This window comes from Arachis hypogaea, chromosome 1, assembly GCF_003086295.3.
Source record: "Arachis hypogaea cultivar Tifrunner chromosome 1, arahy.Tifrunner.gnm2.J5K5, whole genome shotgun sequence".
Taxonomy (NCBI): Eukaryota; Viridiplantae; Streptophyta; class Magnoliopsida; order Fabales; family Fabaceae; genus Arachis; species Arachis hypogaea.
The window spans coordinates 92,200,322-92,224,201 of NC_092036.1; the positions used below are offsets into that span (position 1 = coordinate 92,200,322).

Below are 23,880 nucleotides of genomic sequence, written 5' to 3' on the forward strand. Positions count from 1 at the left end.
TATTATAAATAGGACTTTTTACTAGTGTATTAGACATCTCTCTGGACTTTTTACTCATGTAAACCCTAGTCCTTAGACCATGGGGGCTGGCCATTCGGGCATGCCTGAACCTTTCACTTATGTATTTTTAACGGTGGAGTTTCTACACACCATAGATTAAGGGTGTGGAGCTCTGCTGTACTTCAAGTTTCAATACAATTACTATTATTTTCTATTCAATTCTCTTTTATTCCTATTCTAAGATATTCGTTGCACTTCAACTTGATGAATGTGATGATCTGTGACACTCATCATCATTCTCACCTATGAACGTGCGTGACTGGCAACCACGTCTGTTCTACCTTAGGCCGGGCGCATATCTCTTAGATTCCCCAACAGAATCTTTGTGGTATAAGCTAGATAGATGGTGGCATTCATGGGAATCCGGAAAGTCTAACCTTGTCTGTGGTATTTCGAGTAGGATTCCGGGATTGAATGACTGTGACGAGCTTCAAACTCTTGAAGGCTGGGCGTTAGTGACAGACGCAAAAGAATCAAGGGATTCTATTCCAACCTGATTGAGAACCGACAGATGATTAGTCGTGCTGTGATAGAGCATAGGACCATTTTCACTGAGAGGATGGGACGTAGCCATTGACAACGGTGATGCCCTACATACAGCTTGCCATGGAAAGGAGTAAGAAGAAATTGGATGAATGTAATAAGAAAGTAGAGATTCAAGAGGAGCACAGCATCTCCATACGCCTATCTGAAATTCCCACTATTGATTCACATAAGTATTTCTATCCTATTTTATTTTTTGTTTATTATTAATTTTCGAACTTATCATAAACCAATTTAATCCGCCTAACTGAGATTTACAAGGTGACCATAGCTTGCTTCATACCAACAATCTCCGTGGGATCGACCCTTACTCACGTAAGGTATTACTTGGACGACCCAATGCACTTGCTGGTTAGTTGAACGGAGTTGTGAGATTCTCTAACAGTGCCTGTAACTCTTTTGGTCCAACAACAACACTAAGCTGTTGGTGCCATTACCAGGGATTATTAAGATCCCAATTCATCATACCATGATCTCTTTGGGGTATTCTTGATAGAGCCAATATTTAAATTTCATACAAGTACAAAGAGACCAACTTTGAGGATCACAATTTCGTCCACCAAGCACCAACCCAATTGATTGAAGAAAATTTTTGGTGAAACTTTCTTGAGTTTCATACTTTGTGAAGCATGTATTGAATTAAGAACACAAGCTTGTGAGATTTGAGCCTAATAGTGTGGTTACATTTTATAACCACTTATCTTCCATTCTTGTGTGCAATTGTTCTCTTTCTATGATTGTGATCCTTGATTTGCTTGATTCTATATGTCCATTTATTTCTTGTATTCATGCATTTGTATGATTGAGGCCATTATTTCATTAGCCCACTTACCCAAATAACCTACCTTTTACTTTCCATTGTTAGCCAATTTTGAGCCTATGCTTAACTAACTTGTTCTCATTTTAGCACATTACAAGCCCAAGGCGAAAAACCAATGAAAGTCCCTTGCTTGGATCTTTGATTAGCCCAGGCTAGTGAGAGTGTTTATAATTCAAAGTTGGTGAGGCTTGGGAACATTGGAGGGGATAAAAAAAAAGGGGGTAGTACACTTCCATATTTAGGAATTGGGAACATATTCATGTATTGATTGAATGTATAAGACCTTATGCAATTGATGTCCTTGTACAAAGTATAAAAAGAAAAGAAAAAAAAGAAGAGAAAAATAAAATGAAAAAAAGGAATATAGAAAAAAAAAGGAGAAGAAAAATAATAAAAGGGGACAAAATGACCCAAAGTGAAGTTCAATAAAAGGGAATCAATGCATAAGTGTTATGAATCAAGGAGTAGAATGCATGAATATGTAAGAAAAAGTGAAGAATGGGTAGTTAGAGTAGTTTGAATTTGTATAGATTATTATATAGTTAGGTGGGAAAGTCTATGCTAATCCAAGATCTAATCTCTAGCCCACTTAACCATAAATGATCCTACCTTGACCCTAACCCCATTACAACCTAAATGAAAGACCTCATGATGAATGTATGCATGCATTGAATAGGTGTTAATTGTTAGAAGAAAATCAATTTTTGGAAAGCATGATTAGAAGAGAATTGAGTGAATTAACCCTTAAACACTTGAGTGAATAGAGCGGATACACATCCGGTGAGGGTTCAAAAGTTCAATCACATGTGTTCACTCATATTATCTATATTCTTGCACGCATGAATTTCTTTTGATAATTCAATACAATTGTGGTTTGGACTTGATCCATATTTCCCTAGTTCTTGTGCTTATACATGTTTCTTGGGAATTGATTTGTTTGAACTAAGCATTTGCATCCACTTTGGATAGTTGCATTTAGATAGGTTCATATAGTTTAGTGCATTCAAATAAATGTCATACCCCTTAGTTCCTTTTTATTTTACCATGAGGACATGCTAAGGTTTAAGTGTAGGGAGGTTGATAAACCCCATTTTTAGGGTTTATCTTGTATTGAATTTAGAGTATTTTGATGACCTTTTCTCGCATTTAACATATGAATTAGCATGGTTTTGTAATCTCTCCCGTATTTGTGCTTAAGTGTAAAAACATGCTTTTTAAGCTTTGATGAATTCTAATTCCTCTTTGATTCCATAAGATGCCTTGATGTGTTTGCTAGTAATTCCAGGATTGAAATAGGCTAAACATGGATCAAAGGGAGCAAGGAAGGAAGCATACAAGTGGAGAGAAGCATGAAAAGTCAAAGAAGTGAAATCAGCCAAGCACGCGCACGCGCACAAGGCGTTCACACGTACATTGAAGATTGGCCAGGGGAGCGCACGCGTATCGTGCGCGCACGCGTCGCAGTCCGCACATGACTTCATTAAAGCAACACGTGCCTGGCAATTTGGAAGGGTTTCTGAACCCATTTTGGCGCCAATTGCTGATAGAGGGGAATAAAAGGATCAAGAATTGAAGGGGGAGACATCTTGGAATCATTATTAGTTCATTACCATTAGTCATAGTTTTAGTTTAGAGTAGTTTTAGAGAGAGAAGCTCCCACTTCTCTCTAGAATTAGGATTAGGTTTAGGTTAATCTCTCTTCTTAGATCTATGTTTAATTCATGCTTTGATTCACTTTTCCTTTATCAATTCTTAATCTTCTCCTCTTTCTCTCTCTAGTTATGTACTTTACTTCTTATAATTCTTCATCTTGTTATGGATAGATTGTTGTTCTTTTATTTCCTCTTTCAATAATGCAATTTGAGGTAATTCATGATAATTGTGATTTCCTTGATTGTTGTTGTTAATTTCTTTGCAATAATTGTTGTTAGATTTTATTCTTGTTATCAATTTACTATGCTTTCCTTATATGCCTTCCAAGTGTTTGATGAAATGCTTGGTTGGATTTTAGTGTAGGTTTTGTTCCTCTTGGCCTAGGTAGAGTAATTAGTGACTCTTGAGTTATCTAATTCCTTTGTTGATTGATAATTAGAAGTTGCTAATTGATTTGAATGCCTCTAAAGCTAATCTTTCCTTTAGGAGCTGATTAGGACTTGAGGAATCAAATTGATTCATCCACTTGACTTTCCTCCATGGTTAGAGGTTAACTAAGTGGGAGCAATGGACAATTTGTCATCACAATTGAGGAGGATAACTAGGATAGGACTTCTAGTTGTCATATCTTGCCAAGAGCTTTGCTAGTTGTTAGTTTATTTTCTTTGCCATTTATATTTCTTGTCTAAAATCTTAAAAACCCCAAAGATAACTCACGACCAATAACAAGGCACTTCATTACAATTCCTAGGGAGAACGACCCGAGGTCCAATACTTCGGTTTATAAATTTTAGGGGTTTATACTAGTGACAAACAACTTTTTGTATGAAAGGATTATTGTTTGGTTTAGAAACTATACTTTACAACAAGAATTCATTAGTGAAATTCTAAACCGTCAAAAATCTAATCATCAATACCACAGACAAGGTTTAGACTTTTCGGATTCTCAAGAATGCTGCCAATGGATTCTAGCTTATACCACGAAGATTCTGATTAAGGAATCCAAGAGATATTCATTCAATCGAAAGTAAAACGAATGTGGTTGTCAAGCACACGTTCATAGATTGAGAATGGTGATGAGTGTCACGGATCATCACCTTCATCATGGTTAAGTACGAATGAACATCTTAGAGAGAAACAAGCGTGTTTGAATAGTAAACAGAAATAATTGCATTAATTCATCGAGACGCTGCAAAGCTCCTCACCTCCAACAATGGAGTTTAGAGACTCATGCCGTCAAAAAGTACAAAGTTCAGATCTAAAATGTCATGAGATATAAAATAAGTCTCTAAAAGTTGTTTAAATACTAAACTAGTAACCTAGGTTTACAGAAAATGAGTAAACTAAGATAGCTAGTGCAGAAATCCACTTTTGGGGCCCACTTGGTGTGTGCTGGGGCTGAGACTTGAGCTTCTCACGTGCCTAGGCTGTTTCTGGAGTTAAACGTCAGGTTGTAACCTGTTTCTGGCGTTTAACTCCAACTTGCAACCTGTTTCTGGTGTTCAACGCCAGAATGCAACATGGAACTGGCGTTAAACGCCAGTTTACGTTGTTTATCTTCGAGCAAAGTATGGACTATTATATATTGCTGGAAATCCCTAGATATCTACTTTTCAACCCAATTAAGAGCGTGCCAATTGGACTATTATAGCTCCAAAAATTCCATCCCGAGTGCAGGGAGGTCAGAATCCAATAGCATCAGCAGTCCTTTTTCAGCTGGAATCAGATTTTTGCTCAGCTCCCTCAACTTCAGCCAGAAAATAACTGAAATCACAGAAAAACACACAAACTCATAGTAAAGTCTAGAAATATGAATTTTTCCTAAAAACTAATAAAAATATACTAAAACTAACTAAAACATACTAAAAACTACATGAAATTACCCCCAAAAAGCGTATAAAATAACCGCTCATCACAACACCAAACTTAAACTGTTGCTTGTCCCCAAGCAACTAGATAAATAAAATAGGATAAAAGGAAATCAAGAAGCAATAATATCTCAGAGTTTTAAGTGAAGCTCAGATTCTAATTAGATGAGCGAGGCTGGTAGCTTTTTGCTTCCGAACAGTTTTGGCATCTCACTTTATCCTTTGAAATTTAGAATGATTGGCATCCGTAGGAACTCAGAATTCAGATAGTATTATTAATTCTCCTATTTTAGTATGTTGATTCTTGAACACAACTATTTTATGAGTCTTGGCCTTGGCCCTAAGCACTTTATTTTCCAGTATTACCACCGGATACATAAATGCCACAGACACATAACTGGGTGAACCTTTTCAGATTGTGACTTAGCTTTGCTAAAGTTCCCAATTAGAGGTGTCCAGAGTTCTTAAGCACACTCTTTTGCTTTGGATCACGACTTTAACCACTCAGTCTCAAGCTTTTCACTTGGACTTGCATGCCACAAGCACATGGTTAGGGACAGCTTGATTTAGTCGCTTAGGCCTGGATTTATTTCCTTGGGCCCTCCTATCCATTGATGCTCAAAGCCTTGGATCCTTTTTACCCTTGCCTTTTGGTTTAAAGGGCTATTGGCTTTTTCTACTGCTCCTTCTCTCTCTCTTCTTTTTTTTCACTGCTTTTTCTTGCTTCAAAAATCAATTTCATGATTTTTCAGATCATCAATAACATTTCTCTTGTTCATCATTCTTTCAAGAGCCAACAATTTTAACATTCATAAAATTTAATATAAAAAATATGCACTGTTCAGGCATTCATTTAGAAGACAAAAAGTATTGCCACCACATATAAATAATTAGAATTTTCCTTATTAAAAACTCGAAAAAATATTACCTCCTTATTCTAAAAATATGCTATTTTATTTATGTTTGATGATGATGAGAAAAATAAATTATAGCTTAATTAGAGATAAAATCAAAATAGATATACTAATTACTACTACTTATATATAACTTCTAAGGTAAATCCTAATAAGAACAATTATCAGAGAGTTAAGGCTAAGATTAAGACTCAACAACCTTTATTTTGGGAGGTGGATGCTCCCTTAGTCTGTGGAGTGCGTGGTCCTTCAAGAAACAGCTTCTGACACTTCAGTTCCCTCAGTTCACGCCTTTGCTCTTCTTGTTCTCCAAGCAGTTTGCAAAGCATGGTATTTTGATTTTTCTGTTCTTCCTTTAGTTGGTCCATAGCTTCTTGCAACTTGGTAACAGATGCTTCAAGACGCTCCCAGTATTCCAAAAAGACCCAAATCAACATCTAACCACCTTCCTAAGGATATGTGATACTGTGAAGTCTAATGGTGTTCATCCTGACACCTATAAACTGCTTTTGTTCCCCTTTTCACTCAAGGATAAAGCTTCTAAATGGATGTAATATTTCCCGAAGGAGAGTTTAACAATGTGGGAAGATGTGGTGAACAAATTCTTGGCGAGATTCTACCTTCCTTAAAGAATCACCAGGTTGAGAGCTGAGGTATAAACCTTCAGACAACAAGATGGTGAAACTCTCTATGAGGCATGGGAGAGGTTTAAGGACTTAACAAGAAGGTGCCCACCAGACATGTTCAATGAATGGGTGCAACTACATATTTTCTATGAGGGTCTTTCTTATGAATCAAAGAAGGCAGTAGACCACTCATCCGGGGGATCTCTAAACAAGAAAAAGACCATTGAAGAAGCCATAGATGTTATCAAGACTGTAGCTAAGAATGACTACTTCTATGCTTCTGAAAGAAGCAACACTCGAGGAGTGACAGAGCTAAACCATATGGATGCACTGCTGGCTCAAAACAAGATGATCACCAAGCAGTTAGCTGACCTTACCAAGAAGATGGAAGGGAACCAAGTTGCAGCAGTCACCACTTCATCATCAGCTCAAGAAGGAGTAAATACAGAGGAAGAAAGTGAATGGGAACAAGCTAACTATATTGGGAACTCACCTAGGCCGGCCCATGATCCATACTCCAAAATTTATAATCCTGGTTCGAAGAACCACCCAAACTTTGGGTGGGGAAATCAACAAGATCAAGGCCAAGATTAGAGACGTCACAACCCCAACAATAATGCAACTCACCAACATTCCACACAGAGATCATATCAACACCCACCCAATAGTACCTCGCAACATCCATATCAAAACCAAAATGTCCCTTCTCACCCCTCCTACCTCAATTCACCATCACCATCTGAAGATAGATTCTCCAGAATTGAGACTCTACTTTAAGGTATATGTAAGGAAGTTCAAGACAGTAAAGCATTTCGGGAAGAAGTGTGATCCAATATGCAGAATCAAGATGCTGCCATCAAGAAACTTGAAACACAAATTAGCTACTTATTCAAGCAAGTCCCTAGCCACAACATTTTCAGCAACACTAATTCAAACCCAATAGAGGAGTTTCAGGCTATCACCCTCAAAAGTGGGAAGGAATTTAAGGAGACCTCCAAGAAACCACAAGAGAAGAACTCAGATGAAAAGGAAAAGGAACAAGATGAAGTTCAAGTTTCCATTCCCAATTCACATCAAAAAGGAGAAGTACTGAAGCCATACATTCCAAAAGCCCCAAACCCTCAGCAATTGAAGAAGAGGGGAGAGGATAGCCAATTCTCAAGATTCTTAGAAATCTTCAAGAAATTACATATTAACATACCCTTTGCTGAAGCAATGGAGTAAATGCCGCTCTATGCCAAGTTCTTGAAGGAGTTGATGACTAAGAAGAAAAGCTGGAAGAACAACGAGACTGTGGTACTAACTGAAGAATGTAGTTCCATCATTCAACACAAATTACCCCAGAAATTGAAGAATCTTGGGAGCTTTCAGATTCCTTGTATCATAGGGGAAATCACAGTGAAAAAGGCTTTATGTGATTTAGGAGCTAGCATAAATATAATGTCCTTAGAAATGATGAGAAAAATGAGGATTGAGGAGGCCAAGCCAACAAGAATGGCCCTGCAACTAGCAGACCGATCATTCAAGTTCCCTCACAGAATAGTAGAAGACTTGTTGGTGAAGGTAGAAGACTTTATATTCCCAGAAGACTTTGTAGTGTTGGATATGGAGGAAGGAGCCAAGGCCTCTATCATCCTGGGAAGGCCATTCTTAATCACTGCCGGAGCCATCATTGATGTCCAAAAGGGTGAACTTACCCTTAGACTACATGAGGAGAAAATGATATTCGATGTGTTCAAGGCCATGAGTTACCCACAAGACTCATTGGGAGAATGTATGAGGTTGGATTCAGTAGAAGCTATAGTGCAAGATACTTTTGAAGAGGAAGAACTTGAGGGGTTGACAGAAGAAGAAAAATCAGCATCAAGCGAAGAGGCTGCAACAACTGAGGTTCCTGTTCAGGGCACACTAGAGGAGAAGAATGATAAAAAAGAAGCACCTAAACTTGAACTAAAGGCACTACCGTCCACTCTCAAATATGCATATTTAGGAGAAAATGAAAGTTATCCAGTGATCATAAACTCAGCCCTCAGCCAAGAACAAGAGGAGGAATTACTCCAAGTATTGCAAAAGCATAAAGATGCCATTGGATGGACCCTCACTGACTTGAAGGGAATCAATTCGGCCATATGCATGCATAAGATACTGTTGGAAGATGATGCCAAACCTTCCATTCAACCCCAAAGGAGGCTGAATCCAGTCATGAAAGAAGTGGTACAGAAGGAAGTTATGAAGCTGCGGCAGGGAGGGGGTGATCTACCCAATTTCGGATAGCCCATGGGTCAGCCCCATCCAAGTGGTCCCCAAAAAAGGAGGAATCACTATAGTACCCAATGAAAGGAATGAACTAATCCCTACAAGAACCGTCACAAGATGGAGGATGTGCATTGATTACAGAAAACTCAATGAAGCCACAAGAAAAGATTATTTCCCACTTCCCTTCATGGATCAGATGTTGGAAAGACTTGCAGGACACGTATATTATTGTTTTCTAGATGGTTATTCAGGATATAATCAAATAGTGGTTGATCCCAGAGACCAGGAGAAAACATTATTTACTTGCCCATATGGAGTGTTTGCCTACAGGCGCATGCCATTTGGGCTATGTAATGCACCTGCAACTTTTCAACGCTGCATGCTTTCTATCTTCTCGGATATGATAGAGAAGTTCATTGAAGTCTTTATGGAAGACTTTTCAGTATTCGGGGATTCCTTTCCTAATTGCCTAAATCACCTTGCCTTGGTATTAAAAAGATGTCAAGAGACCAATCTGGTCTTGAATTGGGAAACATGCCACTTTATGGTGACAGAAGGAATAGTCCTTCGCCATAAAGTTTCTATCCAAGGCATTGAGGTAGACAGAGCCAAGGTGGAACTAATTGAAAAATTACCCTCACCAAGTGATGTCAAGGCAATTAGGAGATTTTTAGGGCATGCTGGCTTTTAAGATTTATTAAAGATTTTTCAAAGATAGCCAAGCCCTTAAGCAATCTCCTTATGTCTGATACACCATTTATCTTTGATGAGAAGTGCATACTAGCATTTGAAAACTTGAAAAAGAAGTTGTCCTCAGCTCCTATCATTACCCCACCTGATTGGAACTTACCATTCGAACTGATGTGTGATGCATCTGATTTCGCAGTTGGGACAGTGTTAGGACAGAGGAAAGATAATTTGGTACATGTCATATAATATGCTAGTAAGGTCCTCAATGACACTCAAAGAAATTATACCACTACTAAAAATGAGTTGTTAGCAATAGTTTTTGCATTTGACAAGTTTAGATCATACCTCATTGGTTCTAAAGTGATTGTTTTCACTGATCACACAGCACTTAAATATCTGTTTTCCAAATAGAGATCAAAACCAAGAATGATAAAATGGATCTTATTGTTGCAGGAATTCAATATTGAGATTAGAGACAAAAAGGGTGTAGAGAACAAGGTAGCAGATCATCTATCCAGGATCCCTTGTGAGAAAAGTGGTATACATGATACAAGTGTAAATGAGTTCTTTCCAGATGAGCAGTTAATGTTGGTTCACAAGGCACCCTGGTTTGTAAATATTGCCAATTTTAAGGCAACTGGTGACTTGCCTCCTGGAATCAAAAAACATCAAAGAAGAAAACTCATTAATGATGCTAAATATTTTATTTGGGATGAGACATATCTCTTCAAGAAGTGCTCAGATGGAATCCTTAGGAGGTGCATTTTAGAATAAGAGGGACGAGAGGTCCTATAGAACTGCCATGGCTCTTGCTTTGGAGGCCACTTTGGAGGGGAAAGAACTGCAGCCAAGGTGCTGCAATGTGGATTCTTTTGGCCCACCCTTTTCAAGGATGCGAAAGAACTAGTGAGGGGCTGCAATAAATGCCAAAGGGTTGGAAATCTACCCAAAAGAAATAAAATGCCACAAAGCTTCATCTTAGAACTTGAATTATTTGATGTGTGGGGAATCGATTTCATGGAACCCTTCCCAACCTCGCATTCAAACAAGTATATCTTGGTGGCAGTGGATTATGTATCCAAGTGGGTGGAAGCTATTGCAACTCCAACAAATGATAACAAGGTGGTCATGAACTTTCTCAGGAAGAATATCTTTAGTCGGTTTGGAGTTCCACGAGCCCTCATCAATGATGGAGGAACCCATTTTTGTAACAGACCACTAAAAGCCCTACTCTTGAGATACGGAGTGAAGCATAAGGTTGCCACACCTTATCATCCCCAAAGTGGGCAAACCGAGATATCCAACAAAGAGTTAAAAAAGATCTTGGAAAAGACCGTGGGGCCATCAAGAAAGGACTGGTAAAAAAAAGTTGGATGATGCTCTTTGGGCATATAGGACAGCCTTCAAAATACCAATTGGGATATCCCCATATCAATTGGTGTATGGAAAGGCCTATCACTTACCATTAGAGCTAGAGCACAAAGCTTTTTGGGCTCTCAAGATACTAAACCTCGATAGCACTACTGCTGGTTAGAAAAGGGTCTTGCAGCTGCAAGAACTGGAGGAGTTTAGGTCTCAAGCCTATGAAAATACCAAGATCTATAAGGAAAAAGTAAAAAGGAGACATGATCTCAACCTGGCCCCAAGAAGCTTTGAAGAAGAACAAGTACTCCTCTACAACTCCAAACTGAGACTCTTCCCTGGAAAACTCAAATCAAGGTGGTCAGGGCTCTTTCTTGTCACAAAGGTCTCACCTTATAGACACATAGAAATCATGGAAGAAAGCTCAAGAAGGACATTCACTGTGAATGGGCAAAGACTCAAACACTACTTGGGCAACATGGGGGAAGGGCCTAAACTGAAGTATAATCTCAACTAAAGAAGCAATCATCGAGCTACTGACGCTAAAAAAGTGCTTTGTTGGGAGGCAACCCAACCTGAGGTAGTTTTCTTTTCATTATTATCTCAATAAAAGGTACAAGTAGAGTTCTCTGTATTGTGAGGAGCTAAGTTTCGTGTTTCACACCAAAATAATCCAAGGGTAAATGTGGAACTCTAAGTTTGGTGTTCCACCAAAGACTTCATTTGAAGATCGCATTGCAACCTTTCAATGATAAAGCATTAACTCTAACAATCAGAGAAACTACTTGACAGATGTTTAATTTCTAGTTCATAGTTTGCTTTTCTTGTTCATAGTTATTTTCTTAATGAAAGCACATGAGGTTTCTGCATGTATTCAATTTCCTGCATTAGGCAAGGAACTAAGTTTGGTGTTCACACACCAAATTAAGTTCAAAAATTCACAAGCATACATGCATGCTAACTGTTTTTCAAGTGCTTAGGGAACAAGCAACTTCTAATAGTTTTACAGGAATTTAATCAATCCCTTAGAATAACCATACACCATCATCCAAGGAGACAAATAAGGATGCAAAAGCTAGGATGATAATGACAAGGAAGAAACAGGAAGACATCAAGAGGTTGTATTGTATTTAACTGTCTCTGAGTTGTAGTACTTTAATTGGAAGTATGATTGAACCTTGTTCTCATGGACATTCATATTGTGCTTGTTCCTCTTTATTCACATATCGGGGTTGCTGGTCTAAGTTTCCGGTTTTCATCTTCATCCTGCTTAAATGTATGCTTGTCCTTTAAGCTAAATAAAAGAAAATGTTATGAAAAACCAGAGTGGGGTTCATCTTGTGAACTACGTTCTCAATGTTTGTGGTGTGGTAATTGATTAGCTAAGTTGGTTCACCAACAAGTTATACAGGCAACTAGATGTTCTGAATCATATGCTTGAAGCACATTCTATGAGACTAGCTAAATAACAAGATCCTAATAAGAAAAAGGAAAAGAATAGTGAGAGTTTGAAAAAAGAAAGAAAAAGAATAAGAAATAAGGCTAGGCACCAAGGGTTTGAATCTTGAGGCATGTGTCTGTGGTGTTCTTGTGCAAAAGATCTGCTTGGATGAATAAGTTCTCAGGAGTACTTCATCACTTGGTAACTTGGGTTAACTAACCCGAGATTATCAGCTGAAAATCTACTATGAAGAGCAACCATGCTACAAAACACTTAGTAACCCAAAGAGGTGCTGGACACCAAGGCCTCAAGAAAAGAAGATAACAAACCATATGCCTGTGGTGTGCATATATAGGGGAAAAAGACTTGAAGGAGTAAGTCCTTAGGGGTGTCTCAACACCTAGCACCTTGAACCAACTAGTTCGGGAGTGTTGGCTGAAAGCTTATCATAAAGAGTCGCCCCCTCACAAAGCACTTAGCCTAAAAGAATGCAATAAACCCTGAAAAGAAAGGGGGGATCAATGAATAAGGATCTCATAGGATGCAATCGAGCGAGTTTTCAAGAGCATGATGAGGACCTGAAAACCAGTAAAGGAATGAACCTAAGTTGCTATGCATGAAACCCCATAAACCAAGAACTTGACTTGTATAATAAGGACTTGTTTCTCTTGTTCTTTCATTTATCATTCTTATGCTTCAGTAGTTGCTTAGGGACAAGCAACCTTTAAGTTTGGTGTTATGATGTGACGTTAGGATTTTTGCCAGTAAAGAATTTCATAAAAACAGTCGCGTTGTAGATATAGTCTCTAAACCGACAGAAATCCCTTCGTACAAACGTTTTGGTTGTCACAAGTAACAAACCCCTTTTAAAATTGATAACCGAGTATTAAACCTCGGGTCGTCTTCTTAAGGAACTGCGAGGAAGGTATGTTCTTATTATTGGTTATGAGTTTGTAAATTGGGGTTTTGGAAGTAAGGTGGGAATATGTTATATGACAAATAATTTAAATGGCAATTAAAAATGAATAAATACTATAAAGCAAACGTTTGGGCAAGGTATGAGAAATTGGAGGTCCAACGTAGTTATCTCTCTCAACTATAAGGAAAGTTGAATCTAAACTCCACTTGGTCAACCTTTACTAAAGCAAAGGAAAGTCAAGGGACTAATTAAATTGAACTTTGAATCCTATTTATTTTCTAAGAAAAGGTTGGGATTACTTAAGTTCAGCTCAATTAGCAAGATAACGATTATCAAATATGTTGAGTTTAATAACTGTTGAGTTACTGATTTCTTAACCAAAACCAAAAGGGGAAAAGTAAAATTGCTAGAATAATAGAGGTGACCTTAGATGGAAGGCAATAGTAACTTAAATCAAAGAGAACAATCTTAACTGAAAATACTTCAAATATCATTAATTCAAAATAGAGATCTGTAACATGGAATAATTCATAAATCAATTCAAATATTAAAAGCAAATAAATAAATAAAAGTAAACTGAAAATAAAACATTAAACCTGGATCCAGAGTTACTCTCAAAACAAGAAGAAATCTTAAATCCTAAAGATTCTCTCTAAACTAAATCTAAATCATGAAAACTAGAAATTGGCTTGCTCCCCCTGAATGGATGCATTCCTCCACTTTATAACCTCTAATCTATGCTGTCTGTGTTTGGATCCGGGCCAAAAAGGGCTTCAGAAATCGCTGGGGGCGTATTCTGTGAATTCTGATACGTGGCCTCTGTCACGTGTTCACGTGGGTCACGCGGTCGCGTCATCTGGAGCTTTTCCTTGCCATGCGGTCGCATCAGTCACGCGTCCGCGTCGTGGGTGTTCTACTTGAGGCGCGCGGTCGCGTCAGTCATGCGGCCGCATCGCTGCTTCTTCGCTTCTGGCACGCGATCACGTCGTCCATGCGATTGCGTGGATACCAGTTTCCTTAAAGCTCCATTTTGCCTTCTCCTTCCATTTGTGTATGTTTCCTTTTTCATCCTTTAAGTCATTCAGCCTTAGAAAACCTGAGACTACTCAACACACTAATCATGGCATCGAATGGAAATAAAGGTAATTAAAACGATTAATTTTAAAGCTTAGGAAACATGTTTTTCACAATATGACATAATAAGGAAGGGAAAGTAAAATCATACAATTAATGTGAATAAGTAGGTGAAGGATTGAATAAATCACTCAAATTAAGCACAAAAGAACTCATGAAATATGGGTTTATCAACCTCCCCACACTTAAACACTAGCATGTCCTCATGCTAAATCCAAGGTAAATAATTAAGGTTAAAGTGATGGAATGTTATGAAATGCAACCTATTCTAAATGCATCTACCTAATGAGTCATGCAATTCTAATTTATCCACTTATATATAAAGCCTACATGTAGTTAAATTATTTCGCATTCTCAAGGAGTTATATATACATATATAGCTAACCCTCAAATAATAACGCAAGTGAGATGAGAAAGAAAACATTAAAACTTGCAAGACAATTATTAATTTGAATAGAGATAAATGTTAATGAGCTATTGAACCCTTACTGGATTTTGTGTTTACTCTCTAATCACTCAGTGTTTATTGGGTTAATCACTCTATTCTTCTTTCTATTCTTCCCTTCTATAACTTTGTTTTTCGTCTAACCAATCAACAATTATAGAACATAGTCATACCAAAACTCATGAGGTCTTTAATCAAGGTTGTAATGGGGTCAAGGTAAAGGTAAGGATATATGTATAAGGCTAAGTGAGCTAATAAGTGAATCCTTAATTAGACTAAGATCTCACCTAACATACATATTTAGTAAAATAATGCTTCTTTACATATTCTCCCTATTTTCTCACTTTTGATGTGACATGCTCATGTTTCAGTTCTTGTTTTCATCCCATGTGCATTTATTTTTATTTTGCATTGGGGAGTTCTTTTTGTATCCCCTTATTTACATGCTTGAAAAATAACCCCCCTTTTTTTTTGAATACACATGGTAATTTTAATTAATTTGAATTTTCATGAGCATGCTTCCCAAAATTTTTGAGTTGCTTTATTCTTTCTAATTTTTCTACCTTTTGTTTTTATCAACTATGTTCCCATAAGGTTTTCCACATTTTACTCTATTAATAATTTTCTATCTTAAGCTAACCAAGGATTCACTTGGGATTTTCTTTTGTTTTTCTGCTTAAGGCTAGTAATTTGGCTAAATAGAATAAAGAGGTTTTAAAAGGCTCAAGGGGGCTAACAAAGGTGATGTAAAAGGTAGGCTAATCTGGGGTAAGTGAGCTAAAATCAAATAATGGCCTCAATCATTATTTTGGGATGTACCTATATTCTACAATCGGACATATAGACTAAAACAAAGTAAAGAACACCAGAATAAGAAAGAAGGTTGGAACACACAGGAATAAAAATTATGGTTTGAATGTAACCATACAGTTAAGCTCAAAACTCACAGGCTATGTGTTCTCTAGCTGAAAAATCATTTATCACTTATGTATGTCATGCAGGTTTAAAAATTCTCATTATTCTCTTAAAAAGTAATTTAGGGTAGCCTTTGAAATTTTAATGTTTCTCCTTGATAAAATGTTGTCAGTTTAACTACATCATGTAATGCTATATATACAAGGTTTTATGGATCTAAATTTATTATGTTCAAGTTCCTAGCTTACTCTTTATTATTTTTGTCAATTTAAACTAAGCTATAATTAAGCTATCTTATGTCAAAAGGGTAAACTATACTAATTGATCCACTAATAAGTTAGAATTGCAACTAAACTAATGAACTAAATAACTTAAAATATGAACTAAAAATGCAAAATGCAGAAAATAGAGTAACAATACACAAGTAGCAATGTATAAGTACTCAGAAAATAACAAATAAAAGAAAAAAAGAGAAAAATACAAAAAAGTATCCAAAATAAAAGAAAAGTATGTAGTGGTTCACCAAGATAAACGCCAGAGATGGCGACCTCCCCACACTTAAAATGAAGCATCGTCCTCGATGCTCAATCAAGCCGGGTGTGAAGGAGTGTCATCACTGGTAAGGATGGTAGCTGGGGTCTCTGTGGTGGTGGTGGGCTAAGAGTTGGCTACTGTAGAGGAGGGACGGACTGGATCGGGATCTCCGGGTCTGCAGCATCAAGAGAACAAAATGGTTAGTATGGTAAAAAAGGAGTTAGTAAATTAAAATAAGGAGTTAGTAAAGTAAGTGGCATAAAAAAATTTCATATAACAAGGATTCACAGGTAAGAATAGAAGTACTCATAATCGAATAAAGAAAACAGGGTGATGCTGATTCGAATAAAAAATAAAGAAGGCAAAAATTGGAATCAGTGAATCACAAATGCAGTTAATGAACCAGGAAACAAAAAGGATAAGAAAGCTGGCCATAGCATTCATGAATTGGTTTGGGTAAAGTAGAGTAAATCAGAGTTTAGAAATGCCAAACCAAAACAAGAATGAAAACAATTTTAAAAAATTTGGGCAGTATTCTGGCTAAAATTGGATTGTCCCGGAAAACAAACAGCAATCACAACAGTTTAAAAATAAAGCTGGATGTACATAGATGTAAAATAAATATAAAAACTCAATGTAACAGCAACAACATACAAGAAATGTAGCATATGAATTAGGATTATAGCAGCACAGAGATGCACATAGGATAAAACAGAAATAAGAACAGTGCAAGTAAACAGACTTAGACCCACTAACCACAGCCTAAGCTACCTAACAACCTAAAAATCCACTAAGACTATCTATCCTAATCATGAACATAAATGGGAAAAAGAATATAGAAAAATGACGAACGGATAAAAAGGGCTGCGTATTGCGAAACCTGGTAAGTGGAAGGGGTGGAACAGGGAAGAAGGTGGCCGCGGCGGCGTCAGGCGCGATGTTGGGGCACGGCGTTGCGGTGGCAGCGCAGGGGGGCGGTGGTTGCGGTAGGCAGCTGCGGAGAGGGGAGGAGAGAAGAAGAAGGAAGGAGAGAGAAGGGGAGGGGGTGGTACGGCGGTGGTGGCGGGTCAGCGGCAGATCTGGGTGATGGGGCGGTGGCGGCTGGGAGGTGGTGGGTGGTGGCTGGAGGGAGAAGAGGCAGAGAAGGGGAAGAGGGTTGGGGGTTGGGGGCTGCACGAATGATAGGGTTTGCGTGGCTGGGGGGGTTATATTTTCGGATCCACGCGGCCGCGTGGGGCACGCGGTCGCGTGGTTAGGGTGAAAAATGAGAGGGACGCAATCGCGTGGGGAGCGCGATCGCATGAGAGGGGGAAAAGAGGGGTGACGCGATCGCATGGGTTGCGCGATCGCGTCGCTGGAATTCGTGCTAAACGGACGACTCCAGCGCCGTTTCAGCGCAACTCTCTGTCTCCTTTTGGGGTGATGGGCAATCCATGCGACGCGATCGCGTCGCTCACGCGGTCGCGTGGGATTCGGTTTGGGTAAGGGACGCGATTGCATGGTGCATGCGATCGCGTGGGCCAATTTGTGTGAATCGCACAAGGGCCGCACGATTCCAGCCCAACTTTCTGTTCGTTGGATCCTTACGGCGATATGTATATCATGCGGCCGCGCGCATCACGCGGTCGCATGGGTGGTATTTCTCGCGATTCGACGCGATCGCATGGGGCATGCGGTCGCGTCGTGCACCCTTTTTTTTTAACTGAAAAATGTAGGATGCAGTGATTAACATGAATGCTATACATGATTCCAGGTTAATGTTAAGATGAAAAAGGAAAAATGAAAACAATAAACAAGAAATAAATTGAAAAAGAAGCGACCATACCATGGTGGGTTGTCTCCCACCTAGCACTTTTAGTTAAAGTCCTTAAGTTGGACATTGGAAGAGCTTCCTGCTATGGCGGCTTATGTTTAAATTCGTCCAAAAATCTCCACCAATGCTTGGGATGCCAATAGCCTCCGGGGTCCCAAACTAGGCATGTGAAGCTTCTGAGCAGCTTCAAGCAGATTTTCAGGCTCCCGGGATGACAAATGTCAGGATAGAGTCCATGATTCCAAGCCTTGCTTTTAAATCCGCCTCCGTTTTGATCTACACGTTTCCATTCGGGCGGGTTAAGAGGTAGAATCTCACCGTGGTGACCAAACGTCCTCTGTGATCCATGCAATTGAGCATGATACCAATCCGTGTACTTCGAGGTGAAGCATGGAACCTTATTAAACCTTTTGCACCAGCTCTGAGTACGAGCCATTTCCCTCTTACTCTTAAAGCCGCAGAGAGCTCTAAGCTGGTCATCTGTTTCAAGTAAACCTTATTCAAGTGAAAAAATGCAGTTAAAAGTTAAGGATTGTACCCACTTGAAGCTTGTATTAGGTGGTAATGGCCTTGGGATAGGTGTTTTTGGTGGTTCTGTAAGTTTCGTTTCCTTGTGCTGTTCTGTGAATTCCTCCACTTCCTTGCAAGGATCTTCAATTGTATCTGTATCCTGGTCAAAGTCTTCTGTGTCTTCCTCATCACTTGAGTCATAGATTGGAGGTTGAGAGAAATCTACCTCCGCATCATCTTCATATTCACTTGGGGAAGATTCTTCGATCTTAGAGAATTCGCTTGCGGATGCAAGTTCATCACTAAGAGAACTAGACTTGTGACTATCATCATCAAGGGAAATTGCTTCCTGGATTATTCTGTCTGATTCCTCATAAACAACTTGCTTTGGAGATTGTACTTTATCCTCCTTAGAATCAACTGTGATGTCCTTGACGGGGTTCTCCTCAACTCTTGATTCCCATGGAAGTTCAGCATCTCCTAGATCTTCAACCAACTCTTCTTTTTGAACAATGACAGCTTCTTCTAATTGTTCTAGTACAAATTCATTCTCTGTCTTGTCCACTGGAGTCTCTAGTATTTCTTTCATGCTACGCTCTTCGTTAGACTGTCCACATGGAGCTGTGGTTGATCCTTGTATATTTGAGCGCCTAGAAGCCCATTGAATTAATGCTTGCTCCAGTTGTTGAACGGTTGTTTGAAATTTAATTACTGTTTCTTTGAGGCGATCCTCTGCTTCGTGGTTTGCTGGACTTAGACATGATACAAAGGGAAGTGGTGATGATTGGGAACGATTGGATTGGTATTGGGGCAAGGAAGGATCATATGGTGGCGAATGGTGAAGAGAAGCTTGTGAGTGTGGTGGTTCGAGGTTATGTTGAAAGGACGGTCTATATGTACGGGGTGGGGCTTGTTGGTAGTTAAAAGGTTGTCCACCATGTCTTTCAGCTGGGTATGCACGGTAGAATGGTATTTATTTTCTAAGAAAAGGTTGGGATTACTTAAGTTCAGCTCAATTAGCAAGATGACAATTATCAAATATGTTGAGTTTAATAACTGTTGAGTTACTGATTTCTTAACCAAAACCAAAAGGGGAAAAAGTAAAATTGCTAGAATAATAGAGGTGACCTTAGATGGAAGGCAATAGTAACTTAAATCAAAGAGAACAATCTTAACTGAAAATACTTCAAATATCATTAATTCAAAATAGAGATATGTAACATGGAATAATTCATAAATCAATTCAAATAATAAAAGAAAATAAATAAATAAAAGTAAACTGAAAATAAAAGAACATTAAACCTGGATCCAGAGTTACTCTCAAAACAAGAAGAAATCCTAAATCCTAAAGAGAGAGAGAGAATCTCTCTCTAAACTAAATCTAAATCATGAAAACTAGAAATTGGCGAGCTCCCCCTGAATGGATGCATTCCTCCACTTTATAACCTCTAATCTATGCTGTCTGTGCTTGGATCTGGGCCAAAAAGGGCTTCAAAAATCGCTGGGGGCGTATTCTGTGAATTCTGATACGTGGCCTCTGTCACGCGTCCGCGTGATGGAGCTTTTCCTTGCCATGCGGTCGCGTCGGTCACACGTCCGCGTCGTGGATGTTCTACTTGAGGCGCGCGGTCGCGTCAGTCATGCGGCCGCGTCGCTGCTTCTTCGCTTCTGGCACACGATCGCGTCGTCCATGCGATCGCGTGGATACCAGTTTCCTTAAAGCTCCATTTTGCCTTCTCCTTCCATTTTTGTATGTTTCCTTTTTCATCCTTTAAGTCATTCAGCCTTAGAAAACCTGAGACTACTCAACACACTAATCATGGCATCGAATGGAAATAAAGGTAATTAAAACAATTAATTTTAAAGCTTAGGAAACATATTTTTCACAATATGACATAATAATGAAGGGAAAGTAAAATCATGCAATTAATGTGAATAAATAGGTGAAGGATTGAATAAATCACTCAAATTAAGCACAAAAGAACTCATGAAATATGGGTTTATCATGATGCCAGGGCATCTTGGCTTGTTTCACTGACCTTTTCTTTACTGTTTTAGGGTAGTTTCATGCATTTTCTTAGTAAATAAGCAAGTTTTGGGTAAAAATACACTTACATCTTGATTCAAGAAAACATTGTGAACTTTAGATGATTTCATGAGAATTATGCATGAATTCAATGATAAAATGGAGGATGCTAGATCTCATGACTTGGAATAAAGCTTTGATGCACCCTGTTTGTTAGATTTCAGGACAAAGGTAGCAAAGAAGAGCCACGTTTGCCGCCACGTTAGTCTCACTAACGTGACCACTAACGTGGAATGGGAGCAAGCTTGCAGCGTTAGTTGAAAATTTATCACCAATAACGCCTTTGAAAGCCATCATAACCCATGTTAGTTACATTAACGTGAGAACTAACGTGGAAGGAAAGGGAAGCTCCAACGTTAGTGGTAAAAGTAAACACCACTAACGTTCCAAAAGGCCACACATAGCCATGTTAAGAGTCACGTTAATTCAATTAACGTGAACTCTAACGTGGAATAAAGAAGAGATTGCCAACGTTAGTGACACTCACCCTTGTCACTAACACTGGATCAGGCCAAGATTGCCTACGTTAGTGGTCACATTAAGACCACTAACGTGAATGGTAATGTGGAGCAATGAATGATGGGCCAACGTTAGTGACACTAACCTTTGTCACTAACATTGGAGATGGCAAGCACAACCACGTTAGTCGTCACGTTAATGCCATTAATGTGAGGCACTAACGTGGAAAGAAGGGGCGTTTTGAAGCGTTAATGATAAAGGTGAGTGTCACTAACGCCCTCAAGCTTGGGCATGCCCATGTTAAGGGCCACGTTAGTTACACTAACGTGGATTATTAACGTGGGAAAGAGGGATAAGGAGTAGCATTATTGGTAAAAGTGAATGCCAATAATGCTTGCGAAGGGCTAAGAGGCTACATTAGTGGTCACGTTAGTACCACTAACGTTGAAGTTAACTGGTGGACGAAATTGTGATCACTTGTATGTATTTATAAAGGATGTATACTCTGAAGGCATTGTTTATTGTCTTCACAATCTCGTTCAACTAACCAGCAAGTGTACTGGGTCGTCCAAGTAATAAACCTTACGTGAGTAAGGGTCGAATCCACAGAGATTGTTGGTATGAAGCAAGCTATGGTCACCTTGCAAATCTCAGTTAGGCAGATTAAAATAGTTTATGGGTTTTCGAATAATTAATAATAAAAAGAAGAAATAATAAAAGGGATAGAAATACTTATGCAGATTCATTAGTAGAGGTATCTTTTAAGTATATACAGCTGCTGCATGGCTCAAGGACGCCTGCTCTCCTACTCCTTCTACTCAATCTTTCTTACTCCTTTCCATGGCAAGCTTTGTATAGGGGTTCACCATCAACTGTGGCTACTTTCATTCCTCACGGGGAAATAACCTGTGCGGCTGTCACTCGCACAGCTAACCAGTCTGGAGGCATCACCCATGGCTGATGGCTACATCCCATCCTCGCAGTGAAAACTATGCAACACACTCTGTCACAGTACGGCTAATCACCGGTTGGTTCCCGCTCCTACTGGAATAGAATCCCTCTTTTGCGTCTGTCACCAACGCCCAGCAGGTTAAAGTTTGAAGCACGTCACGGTCACTCATGATCGGAATCCTACTCGGAACACCACGGACAAGGTTGGACTTTCCGGACTCCCAGGATCCTACTCGGAACACCACAGACAAGGTTGGACTTTCCGGATCCAGATGAATGCCGCCAACTATCTAACTTATACCACGAAGATTCTGTTGGGGAATCTAAGAGATACGCATTCAAGCTCTGTTGCATGTAGAACGGACATGGTTGTCAATCACGCGCATTCATAAGTGAGAATGATAATGAGGGTAATCTGACTCATCACATTCATCATGTTCTTGGGTACGAATGAATATCTTGGAATAAGAATAAAAGAGAATTGAATAAAAGAAGATAGAATTTCATTAATACTTGAGGTACAGCAGAGCTCCACACCCTTAATCTATGGTGTGCAGAAACTCCACCGTTGAAAATACATAAGCAAAAGGTTCAGGCATGGCCGAATGGCCAGCCCTCTCCATGATCAAGTGACCGAATAATGAAAGACTTAAAGTGGTCAAAAGATGTCTAATACAATAGATAAATGTCCTATATATACTAGACTAGCTTCTAGGGTTTACATGAGTAAGTAATTGATGCATAAATCCACTTCCGGGGCCCACTTGGTGTGTGCTTGGGCTGAGCTTGATGAATTCACGTGCTAAGGCATATCTTGGCGTTGAACTCTGAGTTATGACGTGTTTTGGGCGTTCAACTCCGGATCATGACGTTTTTCTGGCGTTTAACTCCAGACAGCAGCGTGTACTTGGCGTTCAACGCCAAGTTACGTCGTCATTCTTCGAATAAAGCATGGACTATTATATATTGCTGGAAAGCTCTGGATGTATAATTTCCAACGCCGTTGAGAGCGTGCCAATTGGAGTTTTGTAGCTCCAGAAAATCCATTTCGAGTGCAGGGAGGTCAGATTCCAACAGCATCAGCAGTCCTTTTGTCAGCCTTCTTCAGAGTTTTGCTCAAATCCCTCAATTTCAGTCAGAATTTACCTGAAATCACAGAAAAACACACAAACTCATAGTAAAGTCCAGAAATGTGAATTTAACATAAAAACTAATAAAAACATCCCTAAAAGTAGCTTAAACTTACTAAAAACTATATGAAAACAATGCCAAAAAGCGTATAAATTATCCGCTCATCACAACACCAAACTTAAATTGTTGCTTGTCCCCAAGCAACTGAAAATCAATTAGGATAAAAAGAAGAGAATATACTATAAAGTCCAAAATATCAATGAATATTAATTTAATTAGATGAGCGGGACTTGTAGCTTTTTGCTTCTGAACAGTTTTGGCATCTCACTTTTTCCTTTGAAGTTTAGAGTGATTGGCTTCTCTAGGAACTTAGAATTTCGGATAGTGTTATTGACTCTCCTAGTTAAGCATGTTGATTCTTGAACACAGCTACTTATGAGTCTTGGCCGTGGCCCTAAGCACTTTGTCTTCCAGTATTACCACCGGATACACAAATGCCACAGACACATAACTGGGTGAACCTTTTCAGATTGTGACTCAGCTTTGCTAAAGTCCCCAGTTAGTGGTGTCCAGAGCTCTTAAGCACACTCTTTTGCTTTGGATCACGACTTTAACCACTCAGTCTCAAGCTTTTCACTTGGACCTTCATGACACAAGCACATGGTTAGGGACAGCTTGATTTAGCCGCTTAGGCCTGGATTTTATTTCCTTGGGCCCTCCTATCCATTGATGCTCAAAGCCTTGGATCCT

At 39.0% G+C, this 23,880-nt stretch overlaps 1 non-coding gene across 1 annotated transcript; it reads right to left on the reverse strand.

Moving 5' to 3' along the window:
• Window positions 1-6,496: 6,496 nt before the first annotated feature.
• Window positions 6,497-6,600, reverse strand: LOC112714564 (small nucleolar RNA R71). Its single transcript, XR_003159301.1, has one exon. It is a non-coding gene; the product is annotated as a small nucleolar RNA R71 (small nucleolar RNA).
• Window positions 6,601-23,880: the final 17,280 nt, after the last annotated feature.